Below are 13,756 nucleotides of genomic sequence, written 5' to 3' on the forward strand. Positions count from 1 at the left end.
ATTAAGAATTTAAAAAATAATTCTTAACCATATAATTTGTATGTAAATAAATAGAGAGGAATGTGGAGCTTGTTTATATTAAAACAAGTTATATTTATTTAACATTTATTATACTTTCAATATGCCTAACATATATAATTTGAATATATTGAGATTTCCCATTGAAAATCTCAAAAGATAATAATTTATTTATCATATAAAAAAGAAGATTGAATTCTTGCACTCAAGTATAACTAAGAGTTTTGACATCATATGTTTGTAATCACAATCTTCCTGGCTCCTCTATTTGTTCTTATTCTAGGAACAAATTTACTTGTGGTGTCATATTAAGAAGGAATATAATACATTTATGTAAAACAATGACCAAATTAGGGAAATGTAACCCAAGAGTATCAAAAGATTGCAGAGAGTTGATACCTGAAACTAGCACTAAATACATGAAAAGTATCACTAAACGAGTTGAATGTAGAATTGGAAATCCTAGATAATTTGTGAAAGAGAGACACTATGAACAAATGACCATGAGAATGGATGGTGCCTTTAATGAACATGTGATTGAAAGGTTACAATTTCATCACACATGTGAGTTATATATATAATATACATATGATAATACAAAGTTATGTTGAATTATAAGAGAAAATTAAGGAATTTACAGCTTCAAGAATAACTTCATTGTACATATTAGTCCTTAGATAGCACTATCACACTCTATGTTAGGGCTCATGAATAATCTATTTCCTCAATCCTAAATGAATGAATGAAATGTGTATTAAGAGCTTAGATTGACACAATATTTAAATGATCATATGAATTGTAAGGGGTGTGTGAATAGAAAGAAACTAGAAAGATATTGTGTACAGATGAAGGTGAGAAACTCACCACTAAAATTGAGAGATTAAATTAACACTCACCAGTGAAGCCTAGTATTGCAAGCTGAAGGAGAATGAATCAAATACATGGAATGAAAATTATGTTATGAATAGAAAAATGTTAATAATAAAATGAAAGAAATAGTAGGGCATGAAAAGGGGGGAAAAAAGACCGAATGCAACATGGCAAGGGCACTGGCATGACAACAAAATGAAAAAGCTACCAAAATAGATCACAACAATACAACAAGATCTTCAAGGGAATAGTCACAAAAAATCAACTGCTAACATCAAGGGCATCGACAGTGACGTCTAATCTCTCTCCACTCTTTTCTCAGCTCTATTCATAGCTCTCCAATATTGCAATTGATCAAATGAGGAATGATTAATATCATTTTTTTTTCATTATATTCTTTCTGGCATCACAATTATGACAGTATTGGGAATACTTACAAAAACAACCCAAATTTATATTAAATTTCCCTTTCCATTGCATATTGGCATGGTGAAATGACATCAAATGTATTAGTGTGTACAACTTTCACAAAAGCTATTTCCATTCCCACCCTATTAATGTTCAGGTTGTCCTCCCCAACCATTCTATTTCCACCTCCACCCCTCAAATTTTGACTAAGATTGTGTCTACTATTGATACATCTTCTCAACATTGACACCTCATCTCCTACATGCTAAAAAAAAAGGCCTTACTGATATTGTGGGGTAGATGCTACATGCTCTCTCTAAAGGTTCCCTATTGATGTGGGGATTTTTGAAATCAAGAAGGCAGGTAGATTAGTGTGTTGTATTTGACTTGTAGTTGGTCTACAACATTTTGTTTCTTGGGGCAACCCCCATTTTTCGCTTCTTTTTAATTTCAAAAGCAATCTTAGTATTGTTTTATGAAAAGAAGAGAATTGCGTCAAATACAAAATTCTCTTATTTTTTATAGGCTTCAAAGCAACCATAGTTTATAGAGCTTCTTATTGTTAGGGATTCCACTATTATATACACTATACAGCTTCTTATTGTTAGGGCTTCCACTATTATATACACTTCCATTAACAAAATTAATGGTTCTATATTTGACATTAGAATCAACATTATTTTATAAAATTGTTATTTTAATTTTGATTTTATAAAATAACTTTTTAACTTTCTTTTATGTTTCAATGTTCACAAGCCAAAACAAAGATCACAAAACAATTTTTATTTTTTTTATACATAGATGATAAATTTATAAGCATATAATTGCTTCTTAATTTTTATCCCTACTCTCTATTCGAAGAATTGTTTCTCTCCTTTGTCAAATGCCCTAGGTTACATCAATCTACAGTAAAACAATGCAATAAATTAATCAGTTTACATCAATCTATAATATTTATTATAATAACAATAAGATAGTGAAGGTCTTGTCCACTATTTCATTTTTACTTATTTCTTTTTATAAATAGGTAAGCAAAAAAGTTCCGAATCTTTTTTATTAAAATTTTATTTAATTTTAATTAGTAATTGTCATGCCCAAAATATATAGGGCATGAACACACCAACAAATTTTTTTTTCTTAAATTTTACCCTTATAAAGTGATAATATGATTAAATGCAATACATAAGTATTCAAATAGAACTACTTTACTTCCTCACACTCATGAATAATTATGAAAGTTAAGTACATATCAAATGCGAATTATCTTAACATAATTGAAAACTTGAACATTCATAATTCAAAGACATTATCTATCATTCTATTTTCTCACATCCATAAGAAAAGTTTGAAACCACATAGAAACAATGCAAGGAGATTTTCATAATCTTATTTTTTTTCTTCTCTATTATTCATCCTAGTTCAAGGCTCCATCGGGAAAGAACCAGTAAGAAAACTCAATGTCTTTGCCACTACATCAAATTCAATTACAACTTACATAATATTACAATTCATTGAATTTTATTCAAGGCTTTCACAAGGGAACTTTGATCAAATGTCTTCATTGCATCAAGGGAAAACATGAAAGAGACAAGAACCCACATGGAGATAAACAACACAAGGAGTTAAGCAAATTAAACATGCATTCCCACCCAGTTGCACAATAGGTCCAACAATGAACCAATATAGGGGAAAGGTGGATTTTCTCAATAGGAGAAGTCTATCACCATACCTTCACTTAGCCCTTTTGGGGCTAAAACTTCAAGAACTTCCATTCTTTTACAAGGCCCTTTCGAGGCTATATCCACAAGGATTTTTTATTCTTTTCCACATTCAAGAATTCTCAATAACAACAAGGTATGGGATGACAAGTAGGGGCCCATACACCCTACCCTTTCTCCCTCCTCTCACCATGAGAGGAGACTCTACACTATTGAGGTCCAACTAAGGCCCTTTCCCCAAACATGGCCACTTCTTCCATATCCAAGGGTGAGTGTTGCCAAAAATATCCCCATGAAAATATCTCAAAAAAAAATCAAAACATCAAGAAGGCATATGAATAACATCAAAGAGAATAAGATGAAATCCCTCCCAAATCCACCCCCAACACACACAAGCAAGAAATGCATAACTAAACAATGTCTCCAACATGATTCAAGCAAGATTCAAACAAGAACACACATAAAGAACCATTCAAGGAGTGAAGAACTCCTACCTTCATAGAAGAGTTATGGCAATGGTGGTTTGAGAAGAGTTTCCCTTTCTTCCTTCAATCTTCAAGACTTCCTCCAAAACTAGAGGATTGGGTGACAACCAAAACTTCACCGAAAATCCCCTATGTAAGATCCTAACTCAACTAGACATTAGGTAAACCTCAAGGTAGAGTCAAGGTTACCAACTCAAAAAGGAAGCAATCAATTTTCGCACTCAAGAAAAAATGGACTTTTTGAGTGACCATAAAGGTCAACCAAAGGGGCTAAGGGGGTGGAGAATGTCCCCAACCCTTACCCATACCCCTTAGGTACTTAGATTTAATAGTTTTAGGCTTTTAGGATTAATTTGAGACCTATCAAAAGCTAAGAATATATGGACATACTAACAACCTTAAAATGCAAAAATAAACATTAAACTAGATTTGTGGTAATTAATCTCAATTATAATTGATTAGTAAGAAAAAGGTCACTAACTTAGTCCGACTTAGATCTTTAGTTTACTCGGTCAATCCTAACTACATTTTGAAATGCATAAACAATTCACAAGTGTCAAGCGACACTATAAAAACACTGTTACGAAACAATAACATTTACTGATTACAAAATGCTACATTCATTCAAACCATGACACAAATAGAATACGAACAATGGGGTTTGCATCTTTCATCAGATTTAACCCTGATAGGGTTCAGTTTCTTTTCTCCATTAGATCTCCCAACTAAAATATCCTGCACACTCATTGCACAAATCAGTAGCTCAAGAAAATCATATACATATATTCAAAACTTATTTGTATAGTTACGTAAATCAAAATATGAATCTTTCATAAAATCAACTATTTAATTCATTTCTACTCACATTTGACCATCCAAATCACATAATCAATATAACATAACTTATTTGTTAATTCAGATTAAAGTACCTGAATAATCATCTTTAGGCATGCATAAACCTAATCATAACAACACTGAATTAAAGAATATTGAACTATATGAAGCATACAACTTAATCATCAGGATACCGAAATACACACCCTTATCATCAAGTTAAAATGCCTTATATCATCATTAGTGAAATTTCAATGTTTGAACAGTTGAGATAATGCAAAAGTTCTCAAATCATTGAGTATTTAAAACATGGATGTATTAACTGATCTCAATCTCATTAGGGCATTCACAACATAAAATGTTACATCTTATCCATTTCAATCTCCTATAGCAGTTTTAACAGAGCATTCGTATTGATAATTACATACAAGAAGAGGTCTCACAAAATGGTAAAACATTTCAATAATGGATTCCAACAAAAATAATCATATCTATTACAATTATTAAGTTTAAATAAAATAGATTGTAACATTGACTTCTTTTGATATTAATCTTACTCTAGTTTAAGCTTGATCTTATCAGATGTAAAATCTAATCTTAAGCTAATCTGGATCTTAAACTTAACTAGTATTAAAAGATGGTACATTTTATTAATTATGACAAATATTGAAAAATACTTATATATGATAATCTAAACATTATAATTTTTTTTTTTAAATATATATATATATTTTTTCAAATGATATAATTATTAACTAATTTACAATTTTATCAAACTTTAATAAATTATAAATAAACATCAAATTTTTTTATTTTTATTTTTCTGAAAAGTTAGCGATGAACTTATAAATTTAGTAAATAGAATTTTAGATTCACAAATTTATTTAATTAGTTAAATCATTAGGTCAAGCTAAAATAAATAAGTATGTATTTAGATATTTTAAATAATAAGATAGCTTACAAGAAGGGGTCTCACAGTAATTTATATTTATTTTTTAATACTTATAAACATTACTAAAATCAATTATGATAATTTGTAAGATGTATTCGATATTTTCTCTCTTTGAAGTACCAAGTTGCATTTACGGAAGTTGTCACTACACTAGTTGTAGATTAAGCTGATTATTAAGGTTTGATAGCTTCTTGGATTTATAGTCTCAAGTATTTTTATGTTATTTTAATTATTCTATGATTTTAGTATGTGTTATGTAGGAAAAAATTAGTCCCTCCTAAAATTTACTACATTTCATCTTTTTTGTATAGTGGGGTTATACCTTCAAAATATATATCTTTCCTAAACTTAGCTTCAATTCATCCAAGCATAGCTTCAATTCATCCAAAGCAGGTGCTGCTAAATACAAGCTTTCCCTCTATAGCGATGCATATTTTGGAATGCTTCTTTCACATCTACAACCCATCAGCTTACCCCTCGCACCTTATTCTGATAGAAATGCTAGTTTATATTTAGTTAATCCTTCTCGAAAGCCACACCGCCCTCCACAACGCACTGGTTGAAATGGTGCCACGGCGCCGCATTCTGCATGAGTAGAATGGAACTCATCATGATCGACGGTGCCGCCGCCATCAGCCCGTATTTCAGACCGGAAAAAATTCTTGGCAACGAGGAATCCCAGGATTCTGAAGAGGCGCTGGCAAGCTCAGCCACAATTTGGTCGAGAAAGTGTTGCATTGGGGCCGTAGTGCACAGTGATGTTGGCACTGAGTCAAACATCACACACTAAGAAAGAAATTAAGCTTGGAAAAGTAAGTCAAATTTTGACTATTTAACAATTTTACTTTAGGAATGAAGCCTTAGTGTGTGATGTTTAAGCCGTTGGCTGAGTTATTCATACTTATGTAGATGGATTGTTCAGCCAGAGTTGAAGCAGAGTAGATAATTTAAGTGGAGAAATCAAATTGGAAATGAAGAATATTTGACAACTTTATGTGACACCTAGCTTGCTCGTCGCTGACTTCTTTGTGTTTTCTATCCTTATAGTAAGGTGATTCTTTGTGGGTCACCTTTAAACATCACAAGGGAATAATTAAATTTGGGAAAACAATTTAATTTTGACTATTTAACACTTTCTTCTAAGAATTAAGCTTAGTGCATGATGTCTAGCTGTTCCTTCTTTATGATTCTTTAAGTGAATGTTTTATGATCATAAACTCACAATATTGGCTTATGATGAGCTATGGGTAATGTGTGTTTTTATGGATAAAATTTAAATTCTTTTCTGTTTCAAGATTATTTTGATTAGATTGTTTTTATCTATTTTCTAATATGCTAGTTGACATATATTTGGTGATGTGATAACTAATGAATTTATTGGGTGCAATTTGTTTGGTATTGGGATTTGATAATTCAAAAGTTTTAATTCTATTATTATAGTTTTAATTTTTCTATACTTTTTAACAAGAGACAAAGCGTCACACTCTTCTAGATTAGGATAGAGAGAAGTAGAATGAATAAAATAAGATAAATAAAATTAAAGAAATAGATAGATAAAGAGGAAGAGATACTTGGAGAGAGACAGAGAATGAAAGCAATAGATAAGTAACATGTGTATTTAGCATTAGGATTAAGAGGGATGAGTTCTTTGATGTTGGAATATCAATATATGGATTTTAAAAGTATTAATACAAAAAAAGTTAGCTTTTGCAATAACATTTCGAAAAAAATCAAAACTTATGGAGAATATAGAAAGTGAATTTAACTATATGAAAATTAATCGTAGTTAAAAATTAATTCTTATGTTGAAAGTTCAAAATAAACCAAATGTATGAAAAAAAAAATTCAAAAAAAAAAAAAAAAAAAAAATTTATATTTTTACTATAATTATAAAATATGATGCAATATTTAATAATAACATATATTACATTATAAATAAGTAAACATGTTAGAAATTGAATTCAATAAAGAATTTAGGTTCAAGCTAAGAGCTTACAATGCATCAATAAACTGTGAGCCTCTCATCACAGAGGTCTTCAGTTTGAATCTACTCAAAATTAAGATATAATAAAAATTAATCTTAACAATACTAATAAATGAATAATAAATAATCTAGGCTTCAGGCAATTACCTATAAAAAAAAATGGTTTAAGTTTTAGTTTTATAGTAAAAAATAATTTAACATATTTAAAAATTAAAATTAAAAGATAAGTTAAAAAAATATTATATTTTTAAATTTTTAAATTTATATTAATGATAATTATTAAATATGAAAAATACTATATTAATAAATAATTAAAAAATGAAAACAAAAAATCTCAAATAATTATGCATGTTCCCCTTTGTGATTCACATAATAGTCCACATTTAGATCCATATTGTTCAAAATACCACTCTAGTGAGAAGCAAAAACCTCCCCACATTGAACCGGACGTTGTTCCAGTAAAGTATTACCATAAGTATCATCGACAATATGAAGATAATAGATAGAGAACACAAGTTCAACATCATTACTTTTATGTAGTGTAGAGAATTACCATTCTTGTAAGAATCAACTTCCTCCTCATACTAAATTATTAAGTAATTTTTTTTGACAAATATTTTGACAATATGAAGAGAACATTTAGAGAAATATATTGAACATCTTTTGTTGGTTTTGGTGTGTACTAAAATGTCTTGAAATTTTTTGATTAGGGAAAGTGTGAAAGGGTCTGAAATAAAAAATAAAAAATAACACAAAGTCTTGTAGACAAAGAGTAAGGGTTCAAAAAAAGTGAAACAATATAGAAGCTAGCACCAAAACTAGAAACAAAACTAAATTTCATGAGCACCAAATAGTACAAAAAGGAAAAATTAAACTGCTAAGCCAACAAAGATAAATTGGCACCTAACATGAATCAAAAACTCATAGAAACACACCAACACCAAGCTCTAACACTGTAACCACACCCCAACATAGGACCACTACTTTCTCATCTCCTTGAGATTCTTCAAGAAGGAAGGTTTCTTAGAGGGACAAGAGGAAGTTGCATCCCCTTAGCCATCTACCTCCTTAGTATCAATCTGAAGATCCTCCTCTTTCCCATGGGTTTCCTCCCTTCTTTTTCATTTTTGTTTTCTTTCCTTATCTTGCCTTGAATCATGCCAATGGACTTGAACACTTTGTCCTATGCAACTCTTTGTTGCATAAAAAAATCCTTGATTTGATCCCCTAGCTGAACCTAAGACTCCTATTAACCATGTTTGCCTCCCCACCAAATATTTAAATTCAAATTATAGGTCCACCCAACGGTCACTTCCCACTTTTCATTAAATATTCAATTGAAATACGAAAAATGAACAAAATACAAATTTAATGTATTTCATTATTCCTAAGTGACTGCACACTTTAATATTTTCTTCAACCTACAACTTCCCCATCCTAGATCATTTAATGATATGTAGTCATCGCTTTGTCACTTTGTAGAGATGTGAGGTAGTTATTTCATGTGACATGGTGACAACTTGGTGGACCCATTTCCTATTAGAGAAGCCGAACAGTTGTCAGAGCACATTGGCAATTTGTTGGCTTCCCATTGGCTAAGGTATGATTGTGTAAAGTGTGGGCCAATTCATCATGCAACTTCCTTGCCATTAGATCAAGGATCAACTACGGTTGTCACTATGTCACCTTGCGGAGTTGCAAGGTAGTTAGCCATAGTGACATAGCGACGGATTGACATGTGGTAGGTGGGTCCTTTCCTCTTGTGGGTTGTAGTGTGGTGGGTCAGTGTCAGACAGGTTTGCAAAGGGTTGTGTTTCTATTGGTTGGTGCACTGACAAGTTGGGTATACCTTCAAAGTCATCAAATGGTAGAAAATCAACATCTCTCACTATGTCACTATGGGAAAATGACCGAACTTTAGTCATAGTGACATGGTGAGGTCTTGCAATGTGTCTTGACAGGCCTAGTTTGACAAGTGTAGTTAGGTTAACATCACAATTAGAATTGACAATATTGTAAGCCATCATGGTTAAATTTTGAAGGGTGGCATAGTCAAGGTGATATGACAGTCAAACATGTGTGGACTCTATGAGGTAGCAAAAAGAAATAACATAGTTAGCCCACGTGGCTTATTCTAGTTATGTGATTGGATTGACCTTTTGACTTTGTTAATTCATAAGCCAAAAATGAGGAAAGATAGGGTTTCTTGCATGATCTGATCTTTTCAACCAATTTCAACCACTCTAGAGTTATTGCCTTTCTAGAAATAATGGAGGGACACTCTTTACACTACCTAATTGTCCATTTTGATGGTTCTAACATTGATTGGCATCATTTCTCACTTTAGGGTTTCTTCCAAGTCATGGTTTCATGATTTTCATTCCTCTACAAGCGTACCAAATAAAATCTAGTGGTTAGGTCACCCTGATTGTTCTCTAAGCACTTAATGATGGTGGTTGTGAGGTAACTTTAGTTAGAAATATCTCAGTTATGCCTAAGCTATAAAGGTAGATTTTGTAATCTTTATAAGGGTTGATCTTTCTATGATTCTCTAGTATTTCTTCCATGCATACTAGTATAATTTCTAATGCCTCTGAGCCATTGTAATCCTCTACTGTGTCTCTTATAGCGATTAACACACTATGCAAAGTTCTCTTTTCCTTTATTTAATGTTTTTGTCTATATTCTACAATTTGCATGATTTTATCTACTTCTGACATTTGAATGATATTAAGTGAAGACTCTTCCTATAGAATTTCTTTTTTTGTTTGACCTACATGTGGTTGTTGAATTAAGAAAAGTTTGAATTTGTATTCTTTGAGGTTATAACTAGTTAACTATGCACTTACAGGAAGAGATAAGGTCAAACACTCTATTTTGGTGCATCACCCCTTAAGTTAGAGTATGTAGATTTTCTTTCATGCATAACTTATCCCTTTTCCTCTCCAAGTGTAGTTAGGTGCATCCTAATAGAAAAGGAAGGTGACCTTGTCCAGAGACTCAACCTCATAGTTCAAGTCCCATAGCTTGGAGGTTGTTTCAATGTTTCACAAGGTTTTCATTAGGTAAAATCTTTGGACAAGGGTGCAAACTTTTGTGAAAAAAGTTCCTTCACGTGGTTGGCCCTAATAGTTAGAAACTATTCTTGAAACCAGGTGAAGCCTAACATTAACTTATGATTGCATGCCAACTAACATTGTGAATCTCTTGGTTTTAGGTAATGTAGAAGGAGGTTCTAGAAGAACCAACTTATCAATGTTGTATTATTTAGTTTCTTTTTTTATGTATAATTTCATCACTTGATGTGATATGGGAAAGACAAACAATTTCTTGTACACATCATTTATTTTCACAATTTTAAAATGATTGTAGGTGTAAAAAAGTAAATGGGTTCTATTAAAGGGAAGGAACCATTCAAATGACCCATGAATGAATATTTATATGTAAGAAAAACTGGGAGCTCTAAGGGACATGTGTTGATTACCCAAATGAATATTTATATGAAAGAAAACATTAGAGTTTTGAGGCACCATCCATGGACTATCAATGGAAGATCATGAATCTACTCATTTTTATGTTTTCAGCCTCCTAATGAATTTACTATTTTTATTTTGGACTGTGTGATTTGTAGGAAGATGTGAAACTAATGAAGGATGTGGACTTGGATGCATATAGGTTTTCCATATCCTAACCAGTCATGGATATTACCATGTGAGTCAATTTTTTAACCCTTAAACAAAAGTGACTAGAAATCACTAGTAGCTTTCTTAAAAAGATTTCTTGTTTTTGGTGAGAATAGATAGCACAATCAAAGGTGGAATTAACAAAGTTGGAGTGGCCTACTACAACAACCTTATCAATGAACTTTTAAAACATGGTAAAAATTAATCCTATTTTCTATTATGGACATAGAAATCTCTATAATTTTATGCAAGCCATAACCAAATCATGTTTGACAAGTTCTAACTTAAATTTAATTATCGAGTTCAATTTTTCTACTGAATTAGCTTATTTCTTTTTAATTTTGAACTAATTACATTTTTTGATTTGAGCAGAAAGAACACTTAATTTTTTTTTGTTTCAATAACAAAAAATGTTACTTATATTTTTGTTGTAAAGATCTGTAGTCAATCAATTTTTTTGGTCTAGGAATAGAACTCCTTAGTCTAAGTGTTTCTCAAAGCCCAACTGTTGTAGCATCATGGCAAATGAAGACACTTAGTTTGAGTTCATTCACCCAAGATGGTTTTCTTCTAAATATGCATGTAGGTCTCTTGTCTTGTTTGATATACTAGTGTCTTTATTTTCAAACATATTATAGTTGCTCTTTGTATCTTACTGAAGTATATCATTCTGGCATTGATTCAAAACTCATTCATTTGAATTCAATGTGTGTCAATAGCTTTAAGAAACTTGAATAATGATATCATGATTTTCTCTACTTAGAAAAACCACACTTTGAATATTTGGATTCTTCTTTCTTTGATGTATAATTAGGATATAGCACCATAGTATGGAGTTCTTCATGGTATGATGTTTGATCCCTTTTTTATCCTTAAGTTTCAAGGAAATGGATTTATTTCTTATTAATAGGACTCATTCATGACAATAATCTTATTCTTCATATCTATACTGGAGAAGTGTCACAAATTCAATTGGAACATTTTCAGCCATTGTAAGCACAATTAGAACATGGTATTTTATTCAATGGTTGGGATCATTCTAGTGTTTCTTAACACTTACTCTCATTCTTAACACTTACTCTCATTTTGTATTTTATTTCAACCATCTTCTAGAATACGTATGCCACCAATGAAAATGTATTTGACTGATTTGAGGAGGATATAGATTCTCATTGACAAATAGATTTGTTAGTTCACTTTCATCTACATTGAATACCAATATATGGTAATAAGATACCAAGCAAACAATCCCACATCTATCCAAATGATCTTCTTTTTGGGTATCCTAAAGATAATGGGTTGGCATCCAAAGGCCCGAGTTTCATCATATGATTTTACTCTGAAGCATTCTAATAAGTGTGTATTCACATGTTTTTAGGCCTTGAGAGTAATTATATATTTGATCTCAGGAATCCTATACAGTATGGCTTGGAATTTTTTCCTTTGGCCTTCTCAGCTTTAAATCAAGGTCATAATTGCGACAAGAGACATATTATTGTTCAGTTCATTTAACCTATTTTCTATCATCTGTAATACCCTATTCATTAGGTCATTGTGAATGTAAAAATCTAATCTTCTCTATAATCTGGTGTTTTCCATCCAAGTGATCCCAATGCCATAGTACCTATCATAACTCTTTCCTAGATTCTATCTAGTGCTCCCATAATATCCTCTATGTTGTCTAGTTGTTTATATTGTGCAATTTATTTCTAAAGTCGCTCCTTCTCCTTCTAGTATATTTCCACATACTCTATCCTGTGCCTTAAATTTTGATCAAACTTATGAATATATGCCTCTACCATATCTAAAATCTACTTCACATTGTGTTGTAACTCTAGCATAGGTTTTTGATCCTCAATATCTTTCATTTCAGCATTTCAACATTCATGTTTTCAAGTGTCCTCTTCATTATATGTTTGGTTTATCAATGATTTCCTCCAATTTGATTATAGTGTATCTAACTAGCTACTACAATGATAAAATAACCCATCTATCTCCAGATTGTACAAGCACTTGTCATTTTCTAGAATCTAGATAGATATAGATAATTCCAAAGTCATAAACCTCAAGACAATTATGTGTGCATCCCACTTTAGGGAAATATTGGATGTCATGTTCTTGTGCATCTGTTTCAATAACTTACTTCAAACTCAACTAAGGTGCACTCATGGAATTTTTCAGGTGAATCCCATTGCCCATGGAAGCTGAGGGTTATTGTTGAGCATATGTTGTTACTACTTGTTGTGTAATGCCCCACCTGGAGATCCTTGGAACAAGAATGAAATACAAGCCAAGATTTTTTTTTTTGATAAAACAAGTGCAAGTGCACAAGACAACAACATACATGGATCACCAAGATCAAAATGGAAGACCTAACCACCATCCCGACAACCAACATATCTCCTGATGCCACTACCTGAACTAACACAACACTACAAGAATGGAAACCTGAAAAATGACAACTAGCACTAAAAATATCAACACTCCCTAACCATGGTAATTTAAGGCAACCCAAAGGGTACTAGAAACTCCAAAAATTGAACCCTAAAAATCAAGGGAGATACCCCCTATTTTATATGCGAGAACATTCTCTACCAGAATTTTGCATGAGAAGTGCATCATACTACACAAAGAAGTACTTTCTTGCATGATGATGTGCACAATCGCATGTGCATGTGTTTGGTCATACAACCAAAACACCATGAAACTAATGTAGGGTTTCATGCAAGGAAGTACCTAGCCACATGAGGAAACCCACTATACTACATGAAGACTTGCCACCTTGCGTGAAAAAGTGCAATCTC

This window comes from Cupressus sempervirens, chromosome 1 (genome assembly GCF_028749045.1).
Source record: "Cupressus sempervirens isolate cs-2001-9-10 chromosome 1, ASM2874904v1, whole genome shotgun sequence".
NCBI classification, from domain to species: domain Eukaryota; kingdom Viridiplantae; phylum Streptophyta; class Pinopsida; order Cupressales; family Cupressaceae; genus Cupressus; species Cupressus sempervirens.